Below are 10,612 nucleotides of genomic sequence, written 5' to 3' on the forward strand. Positions count from 1 at the left end.
GGTTATTACTGCATTGTCGGAACTAGAAGCACAAGCATTTAGCTACACTCGCATTAACATCTGCTAACCATGTGTATGTGACAAATAAGTTTGATTTGATTTTTGATTTTGAATAAGTCAAGGGGTCTGAATACTTTCTGAAGGCACTGTATAGAGACCAATAACAAAGATTTCCAAACCTTTCTGCCAATAACATCTAGTTTTCAGATTACATATCCCTCCCCATTCAGACCACTCCCAGACAGTCCTAGCAAAGGTTTTGCTTGTGAAATGCCAAAAAGTTTCTTGCCAAAAATCTATTTTTGTTTCCTTTTGACGACTTGAATAGAAAACAATTAGAGGAAGGTATTTAATTGTTAGCTGGAAATTATTTAATATTGAAATAAAAACAGCTGCATTGGGCCTTTGAAAGGGTTGAAGGTGCTGCTTCTGGTGGCCAGTTCACTAAATTGTATTAATAACCCTAACTCTATTAGAGAAAACCAATGCAATTGCCTATTTGTAATCATATTTGTCCAAAGCTGTCATCAAGGCAAAGGGTGGCTACTTTTAAGAATCTCAAATATAAAATATATTTGGATTTTTTAACACTTTGTTTGGTTACTACATGATTCTGGGGGCTCCCGAGTGGCGCAGCGGTCTAAGGCACTGCATCTCAGTGCAAGAGTTGTCACTACAGTCCCTGTTTCAAATCCAGGCTGTATCACAACCGTCTGTGATTGGGAGTCCCATAGGGCGGCGCACAATTCGCCCTGCGTCGTCCAGGTTTGGCCGGGGTAGGCCGTCATCGTAAATACAAGTGTTCTTAACTGACTTGCCTCATTTAAATAAAGGACAAATTTAAAATTAAAAAAATGAAACATTTCCGTATTTGTTATTTCATAGTGTTGATGTGTTCACTATTATTCTACAATGTAGAAAATAGTCAAAATAAAGAAAAACCCTTGAATGAGTAGGTGTGTCCAAACTTTTGACTGGTACTGTATGTCCCCCTCAAGTTTAAGGTCCACCCTCTAACATCAACTGAACTGTCGTTTTAATATGGTAAAACTATTCCTGAACGAAATGTAATAGTAAAATCATAGCATAAAAGCAGATGAGCTGGTTCTACTCTTTTTGGTCATTTTCAACACGTCAACCCTGTTACCCATAGATACCTCGTGAGATGGGAAAACATGTTTGTTATGAGGTTATACATGTGCTCTTTATGACGGAATGTTAAAATTAGGTTAAATAGAATTTGACAAAATTACACTACCCAAAAAGGCACACTATTTGTGGAATTACACTTCTGCTTTGGTGAGTATTCTGTGGGGCCTGCACTGAAACAGAATGAAATGGAGCCCTAATACAGGCCAGAAAACACTGTACTTGGAAACTTGAGTAATATCTTTGCTAATACCAAAAATATGCAATGTATAATTATAGGTAAGCTCAGCTATGAATGTGAATCAGTGTTAAACTCGGCGGGATTAGCAGGAGCCTCATAAAGCTGGGGAGATTTCCTCCAGCATCTCCCAGTGACTGTGTGTGTGTGTGTGTGTCTGCCCACGGCGCAGCACAGGAGTTTGCTGAGGGGAGGACGGCTCATAATAATGGCTGGAATGGTATCAAACATGGAAACCAGGTGTTTGATCAGTTCCATACCATTCCATTTATTCTGTTCCAGCCATTACTATGAGCTCATCCTTCCCAATTAAGGTGCCACCAACCTCCTGTCTTGTGCAGTGAGTGCGTGTGTGTGTGGGTAACAGGCTGCTCATTTCGCACAGTGGTAATCAGAGAGCATTCAAACTTAACCTGAGGCTGACACCAATGTTTTGATTCTATGGAGCTTCTGTGTACCCGGACAAGTGAACCCCGTTCTAGGAGCCAAAAATGTGCATTAACCCAGTCCTGTGTGAGTCAAATTCACCTCAGGTGCCCTCTCCCCTTGCCCCCTCCTTCCACATCCAATCCCAGAGATAAGTACCGTTTCCCAGCTGTACTGTGGGTTGGGAATGTCAAAAAGAGGCGGTATCCTCCACTACCACCACTGCCATTATTATCCTTAAGTCATATGAAAAAATGTTGGTCAATTCTTCTTACTCTTGTACCCAAGTAACAGGGAACAAACAATTAAACAAACATAGCCTGCCACAAAACAGTGTTATGCCTGCTGAGCTAAAGCATTAGCTTGGGGTGAGTTCAGGTAGGCCTCCACACTACAGCAAACAAAGGAAAATAGGAGGGGTGCTCGACAACAATGACAGAAATCCATCAAAGGGGCTTACCAGGAAATACGTACAAAAGGACTAACTCAACAAATTAATCTCCTTTTAGACGCTTCTCTTGGTAAGCCCTTTTGATGAATAAGCTTGGGATGTTAACACAAGTTTTTCAACATCAGGCAAGGGTTCTTATCATGTGGGAGTGGTTCTAAACCACCTCTGTTTGTCAGTCTTGCTTTTACAGAACACTAGGTCCGTCCACACCAATCATTAAATAAGGGTCTTTATTCAAATTAACTAATTTGGAAAACAGGTTAAACTAATGCCTGCACTCCTCCTAGTCTTTAAGAAACAAGACAACATTTGTGTCCAATCAAGAGTCAGTAAAGGGTCATGATTTGGTGTTAAAGATTATTTAATCTTTAATTTAAGATTACGTTACCTTTACAAAAATGACACGTGTACCATGGAGGACGACGGTGAGTTGTGGTATTAAAATGACCATGTTGGAATTCATGCACGTGCGAAAGTTTTGCATCTACTTTACAAATCTAAATTCATTTTGTCTTTCAATTCTCCAAACTTGGGGTTGCCTTTAATCTTCTTCTTGAAGAGTAATAGCAGCTCCTCTTCTGATTAGACATTTCCCTCTCCACTGAATGAGAAGTCAGCTGACAATACTTTGAAGGAAAATGAATGGTGCCATTGTCACGTTCTGACCTTTATTTCCTTTGTTTTGTCTTTATTTAGTATGGTCAGGGCGTGAGTTGGGGTGGGCAGTCTATGTGTGTTTTTCTATGTTGGGGTTTTGAGTTCAGCCTAATATGGTTCTCAATCAGAGGCAGGTGTCGTTAGTTGTCTCTGATTGAGAATCAAACTTAGGTAGCCTGGGTTTCACTTTTTAGTTGTGGGTGTCTGTTTTCCGTGTGTGTGTTTGTTGCCACACGGTACTGTTTTGGTTTCGTTTGTTTCACATTTATTGTTTTGTAGTGTTCAGTTTATGTCTTTAAATAAACGTTATGGACACTTACCACGCTGCACATTGGTCCTCCGATCCTTCTCGCCTCTCCTCCTCAGAAGAGGAGGAGGAATGCCGTTACAAAAACACCCACCACAAAATGACCAAGCAGCGGGGTAACGGGCAGCAGCAGCGATCGCAGGACTCCTGGACATGGGAGCGAGATCTGGACTATGTCATTACTTGGGAGGAGATAGACAGGTGGTCGGTCGACCCAGGGAGAGTGCCGGAGCCTGCCTGGGATTCTCTGGAGCAGTGTGAGGAGGGATACCGGCGAATGGAGTCAGCACGGCGGCGCGGAAGGAAGCCCGAGAGGCAGACCCAAAAATGTCTTGGGGGGTGGCACACGGGGAGTGTGGCGAAGTCAGGTAGGAGACCTGCGCCAACTTCCCGTGCTTACCGGAGAGAGAGAGAGGGACCGGGCAGGCACCGTGTTATTCGGTGGAGCGCACAGTTTCCCCAGTGCGTGTGTATAGCCCGGTGCGGTACATTCCAGCTCCTCGTATCGGCCGGGCTAGAGTGGGCATCGAGCCAGGTGCCATGAAGCCGGCTCTATGCATCTGGTCTCCAGTGCGTCTCCTTGGGCCGGCGTACATGGCACTAGCCTTACGCATGGTGTCCCCGGTTCACCAGCACAGCCCAGTGCGGGCTATTCCACCTCGCCGCACTGGCCTGGCTACGGGGAGCATTCAACCAGGTAAGGTTGGGCAGGCTCGGGCAGGCTCAGGCTCTGTCCTAAGCCACCAGAGCCGCCGGTCAGTCAAGAGCCGCCAGAGCCGTCGGCCAGCCAGCAGCCGCCAGAGCCGTCGGCCAGCCAGTAGCCGCCAGAGCCGTCGGCCAGCCAGGAGCCGCCAGAGCCATCGGCCAGCCAGGAGCCGCCAGAGCCATCGGTCAGCCAGGAGCTTCCAGAGCCGTCGGTCAGCAAGGAGCTTCCAGACTCGTCGGCCAGCCAGGAGCTGCCAGAGCCGTCAGCCAGCCAGGAGCTGCCAGTGCCGTCAGTCAGCCAGGAGCTGCCAGAGCCATCGGTCTGTCCTAAGCCGCCAGAGCCGCCGGTCTGTCCTAAGCCACCAGAGCCGCCGGTCAGTCAAGAGCCGCCAGAGCCGTCGGCCAGCCAGGAGCGGCCAGAGCCGTCGGCCAGCCAGGAGCTTCCAGAGCCGTCGGTCAGCCAGGAGCTTCCAGAGCCGTCTGCCAGCCAGGAGCTGCCAGAGCCGTCAGCCAGCCAGGAGCTGCCAGTGCCGTCAGTCAGCCAGGAGCTGCCAGAGCCATCGGTCTGTCCTAAGCCGCCAGAGCCGCCGGTCTGTCCTAAGCCACCAGAGCCGCCGGTCAGTCAAGAGCCGCCAGAGCCGTCGGCCAGCCAGGAGCCGCCAGAGCCGTTGGCCAGCCAGGAGCCGCCAGAGCCGTCGGCCAGCCAGGTGCCGCCAGAGCCATCGGTCAGCCAGGAGCCTCCAGAGCCGTCGGCCAGCCAGGAGCTTCCAGAGCCGTCGGCCAGCCAGGAGCCGCCAGAGCCGTCGGCCTGCCAGGTGCCGCCAGAGCCATCGGTCAGCCAGGAGCCTCCAGAGCCGTCGGCCAGCCAGGAGCTTCCAGAGCCGTCAGCCAGCCAGGAGCTGCCAGAACCGTAAGCCAGCCAGGAGCTGCCAGTGCCGTCAGCCAGCCAGGAGCTGCCAGAGCCGTCGGTCTGTCCTAAGCCGCCAGAGCCGCCGGTCTGTCCTAAGCCACCAGAGCCGCCGGTCAGTCAAGAACCGCCAGAGCCGTCGGCCAGCCAGGAGCCGCCAGAGCCGTCGGCCAGCCAGGATCCGCCAGAGCCATCAGTCAGCCAGGAGCCTCCAGAGCCGTCGGCCAGCCAGGAGCTTCCAGAGCCGTCGGTCAGCCAGGAGCTTCCAGAGCCGTCAGCCAGCCAGGAGCTGCCAGAGCCGTCAGCCAGCCAGGAGCTGCCAGAGCCGTCAGCCAGCCAGGAGCTGCCAGAGCCGTCAGCCAGCCAGGAACTGCCAGAGCCGTCAGTCAGCCAGGCGAAGCCAGAATCGCCCTTCACTCCGGAGCTGCCGGAGTCTCCCGCCTGTCCGGTGCTGCCGGAGTCTACCGCCTGTCCGGCGCTGCCGGAGTCTCCCGTCCATTCGGAACCCATTTCTAGCTTTTTTACATGGCACCTATTGCATATTTACTTTCTTCTCCAAAACTGTGTTTTGCATTATTTAAACCAAATTGAACATGTTTCATTTTATTTGAGGCTAAATAGATTTTATTTATGTATTATATTAAGTTAAAATAAAAGTGTTCATTTTTCATTCAGTATTGTTGTAATTGTCATTATTACAAATATATACATAAAAATCGGCCGATTTAATCAGTATCGGCTTTTTTTGGTCCTCCCATAATCGGTATCGGTGTTGAAGAATCATAATCGGTCGACCTCTACTTGGAACCTCTAACCCTGGCAATTTGACTGGTAAACCCATGGGTACACTCGCAATGGTTGTGACTACAGGTAGTACAGCTACGACCGGAAGTAGCAGGTTAGGAGAGCATTTTTACATAACCCTTTTCCTAACCTTAACCTAAGTCTTCTAACCTGCCACGTTAATAATACAAACCTGCTGCATGTTTTCCTAACCTGCTACGAAAAACTCACTTCCATACGTAGCTGTACTCCGTCTAGTCAGAACCACTCTGCCTGGAATTGTGTTGAAATCATTTCCATTTTAACGTAGAATATTAATTCAAATTATGTTAACTGATGTGGCTCATTCAATGGGATGTATTTTTTGTAATATCAGTTGAGTTGATATACAGTTGAAGTCGGAAGTTTACATACACTTAGGTTGGAGTCATTAAAACACATTTTTCAACCACTCCACAAATTTCTTGTTAACAAACTATAGTTTTGGCAAGTTGGTTACTTTGTGCATGACACAAGTAGTCTTTCCAACAATTGTTTACAGACAGATTATCACAATTCCAGTGGGACAGAAGTTTACATACACTAAGTTGACTGTGCCTTTAAACAGCTTGGAAAATTCCAGAAAATGATGTCATGGCATTAGAAGCTTCTGATAGGCTATTTGACATAATTTGGTCAATTGGAGGTGTAGCTGTGGATGTATTTCAAGGCCTACATTCAAACTAAGTGCTTCTTTGCTTGACATCATAGGAAAATCAAAAGAAATCAGCCAAGACCTCAGAAAATAATTGTAGACCTCCACACATCTGGTTCATCATTGGGAGCAATTTCCAAACACCTGAAGGTACCACGTTCATCTGTACAAACAATAGTACACAAGTATAAACAGCATTGGACCACACAGCCGTCATACCTCTCAGGAAGGAGACGTGTTGTGTCTCCTAGAGATGAACGTACTTTGGTGCGAAAAGTGCAAATCAATCCCAGAACAACAGCAAAGGACCTTGTGAAGATGCTGGAGGAAACAGGCACAAAAGTATCTATATCCACAGTAAAAACGAGTCATATATCGACATAACTTGAAAGGCCGCTCAGTAAGGAAGAAGCCACTGCTCCAAAACCGCCATAAAAAAGCCAGACTACGGTTTGCTACTGCATATGGGGACAAAGATGGTACTTTTTGGAGAAATGTCAAGTATTTTATTTATTTGTAATCAAACTATTTAGTTACAGAAATGTGATACCATGAATGCACGCTGTAAAATGACTCCCAACTCCCAACGCAGCAACTTTTGTTATGCTAGCAGGAGCAGATACCTTTAATCACTAGCTAGCATGTTATTCTGGTACAAGGAACGTTGGCTGGCCCTCGTTCCTTGTAAAGGTGAAATAAAAAATAAAATAAAATTCCAAGTAAAAATGTAAGTCTACAAAAATCTATAGGACAAGTAGTGCAAGCTAATAGTCATCAAGGCGGGACCCACTAATTTCATTCATACTGAAAAATAAGAAATGCCACAATATCCCTGTCAATAGTTGGAGTAGGATGATTGCAGAGCACCCTGCCTCAGACTGTCAGGATGTTCCTTTTCTAGCTCACAAACTACATTACTTTGCTGTGATGATTTATTTTATTCATTCCTGTCTCTCACTTTTGTCTCACATGATCTTTCAGGTCTCCTGTGTCCTGCTTCCAGAGATCAACCAAGTGCTTTTCACCTAGCATGAGCCGATTCACTCACCTGTGAGGATAACCATCTTTCTTCAGTTTGAGCTCGCCCTGTTGTCACTATTTAGACTTTGGGACCACATATGCATTTGCCTGTTGTCTTTTTTTTGTGGGTTCTGTCTTACACAGTCTAGTGCATTTTAGAGTTGAAGAACACCAACTGCAGACAAACATGCTTGTTTGAGCATCTCAGACTAAATTCAATGTAGAATTAGTTGAACAGGTGACAAACAGATTATTTTCCTATTGTAACATACAGTGGTAATAATTCTATTGTCCCCGTCAAGAGGACTGACTTTTGCCATAGATGGTAGTTCTCATCTCTGGACGACACAAGCTTTAGACCACACAATAATTCTGCTAAGGGATTTGTTGCTCTCTACATTGGTCAGCTACATTGACCAGGGTGGGATCCTTATGATATGCCAATGGGGCCTGAGTGGTAAGTAAATTGAAGTGGGTCTAGGGTGTCATGTAAGGTAGAGGTAATATGATCCTTGACTAGTCTCTCAAAGCACTTCATGATGACAGAAGTGAGTGCTATGGGGCGATAGTCATTTAGTTACCCTTGCTTTCTTGGGTACAGGAACAATGGTGGACATCTTGAAGCATGTAGGGACAGCAGACTGGTATAGGGAGATTGAATATGTCCGTAAACACTCTAGCCAGCTGGTCTGCGCATGCCGTCTGGGCCGGCAGCCTTGCAAGGTTTAACACACTTAAATGTCTTACTCACGTCGGTCACCGAGAAGGAGAGCCCACAGTCCTTGGTAGCGGGCCGCATAGTTGGCTCTGTGTTATCCTCAAAGCGTGTGATAACGGTGCTTAGCTTATCTGGAAGCAAGACGTCGGTGTCTGCGACGTGGCTTGTTTTCTCTTTGTAGTCTGTGATTGTCTGTAGACCCTGCCACATACATCTCGTGTATGAGCTATTGAACTACGACTCCACTTTGTCTCTGCACTGATGTTTTGCCTGTTTGATTGCCTTACGTAGGGAATAACTACACTGCTTATATTCGGCCTTATTCCCAGTCACCTTGCCTTGGTTAAATGAGGTGGTTTGTGCTTTCAGTTTTGCGTGAATGTTGTCATCTATCCATGGTTTCTGGTTTGGTAGGTTTTAATAGTCACAGTGGGTACAACATCTCCTATACATTTCCTGACAAACTCAGTCACCATACCCATGTATTCGTCAATATTATTGTCAGAGGCTACCCAGAATATATCCCAGTCTGTGTGATCAAAACAATCTTGAAGCATGGATTCTGATTGGTCAGACCAGTATTGAATAGAAATTCCTGTTTGAGTTTCTGCCTATAGGAAGGGAGGAGCAAAATGGAGTAGTGATCAGATTTGCCGAAGAGAGGGCAGTGGTCCAATGTTTTCTCAGAGCTTTGTTTTCTTAGCTTTGTTAAAATCTCGGGTACATTAAATGCGACCTCAGGATATGTGGTTTCCAGTTAGAATTCAGGTCAAACTTATCGCAGCATTCTGCAATGATACGCCATCCCATCTGGTTTGCACTAAGTGGGACTATCATTTGTTTTTCAAAAGGATAATGACCCAACACACCTCCAGGCTGTGTAAGCACTATTTGACCATGAAGGAGAGTGATTTAGTGCTGCATCAGATGACCTGGCCTCCATAATCACCCGACCTCAATCCAATTGAGATGGTTTGGGATGAGTTGGACCGCAAGGTGAAGGAAAATCAGTCAACAAGTGCTCAGCATATGTGGGAACTCCTTCAAGGCTGTTGGCAAAGCATTCCAGGTGAAGCTGGTTGAGAGAATGCCAAAAGCGTGCAAAGCTGTCATCAAGGCAAAGGGTGGCCACTTTGATGAATGTCAAATATAAAATACATTTGTTTAAACCTTTCTTTGGTTAATACATGATTCCATGTGTTATTTCATAGTTTTGAAATTATTCACTACTATTCTACAATGTAGAAAATAGTCCAAATAATGAAAACCCCTTGAATGAGTAGGTGTGTCCAAACTTTTGACTGGTACTGTAAACCGTTATTTTTTTTGTTCAAACTCATGAAAAAAAGTATGGTTGGGTTCAGAATTAAATGATTGGAAAATAACTTCAGTTCCAGACCGTTTTTATTTTCTCTGGGCTCAGTGTCAGGTTTCTACACTATTGTGCTCTGGTTTTTCATTGTTGTACTTCATTGTTTGTAATGTTAAATCTTCTTCATATAATATCACGACAGGCCTCCATGCAAAGCTCCAGTGTCTTCCTAAAAACCCTGATTCTTTTCTCTTCTGTACAGTGTGCTCAATCTACGGTACCTGCTCTTTGAAAACTCTCTGGAGGCCGTCTTTCGTTTACATCCACCTACTGGTTCTTTTGAGAGTAATTCACCACAAACAATCTGGGGAGTAGAACAATGGCCTAAAAACAGGGAGGCACGCAAACATTTTCAAAAGTGACCTGTCAGTAACCCTACCTGGTTCCCAGGGATTCAGAAATCTAAGCAGTCAAAACAGCATTAATAAAGACAGTGGTGTCATAGCAAGTGTGGTAACTTCAATGTCACAACATTATGTAGGCCCCACTTAGTGCCTACTGTCTACTAAGTATTTTCTTCAGACATAGTTCTCAACCTGTGATTCATGTTCTTCTGTATGTTTTATGTCAATTGGTGTTGTTTTGTTCTATCCCCCCCTCCTCTCATAGGTCTGTCCAGTGAAGCTGATCTATGCCTATGGGAAAACTGATGACATCATTGTAGCATTAGTTACAGTGCCTTGCGAAAGTATTCGGCCCCCTTGAACTTTGCGACCTTTTGCCACATTTCAGGCTTCAAACATAAAGATATAAAACTGTATTTTTTTGTGAAGAATCAACAACAAGTGGGACACAATCATGAAGTGGAACGACATTTATTGGATATTTCAAACTTTTTTAACAAATCAAAAACTGAAAAATTGGGCGTGCAAAATTATTCAGCCCCTTTACTTTCAGTGCAGCAAACTCTCTCCAGAAGTTCAGTGAGGATCTCTGAATGATCCAATGTTGACCTAAATGACTAATGATGATAAATACAATCCACCTGTGTGTAATCAAGTCTCCGTATAAATGCACCTTCACTGTGATAGTCTCAGAGGTCCGTTAAAAGCGCAGAGAGCATCATGAAGAACAAGGAACACACCAGGCAGGTCCGAGATACTGTTGTGAAGAAGTTTAAAGCCGGATTTGGATACAAAAAGATTTCCCAAGCTTTAAAACTCCCAAGGAGCACTGTGCAAGCGA

The sequence above is a fragment of the Oncorhynchus clarkii genome, chromosome 7, assembly GCF_045791955.1.
Source record: "Oncorhynchus clarkii lewisi isolate Uvic-CL-2024 chromosome 7, UVic_Ocla_1.0, whole genome shotgun sequence".
Taxonomy (NCBI): Eukaryota; Metazoa; Chordata; class Actinopteri; order Salmoniformes; family Salmonidae; genus Oncorhynchus; species Oncorhynchus clarkii.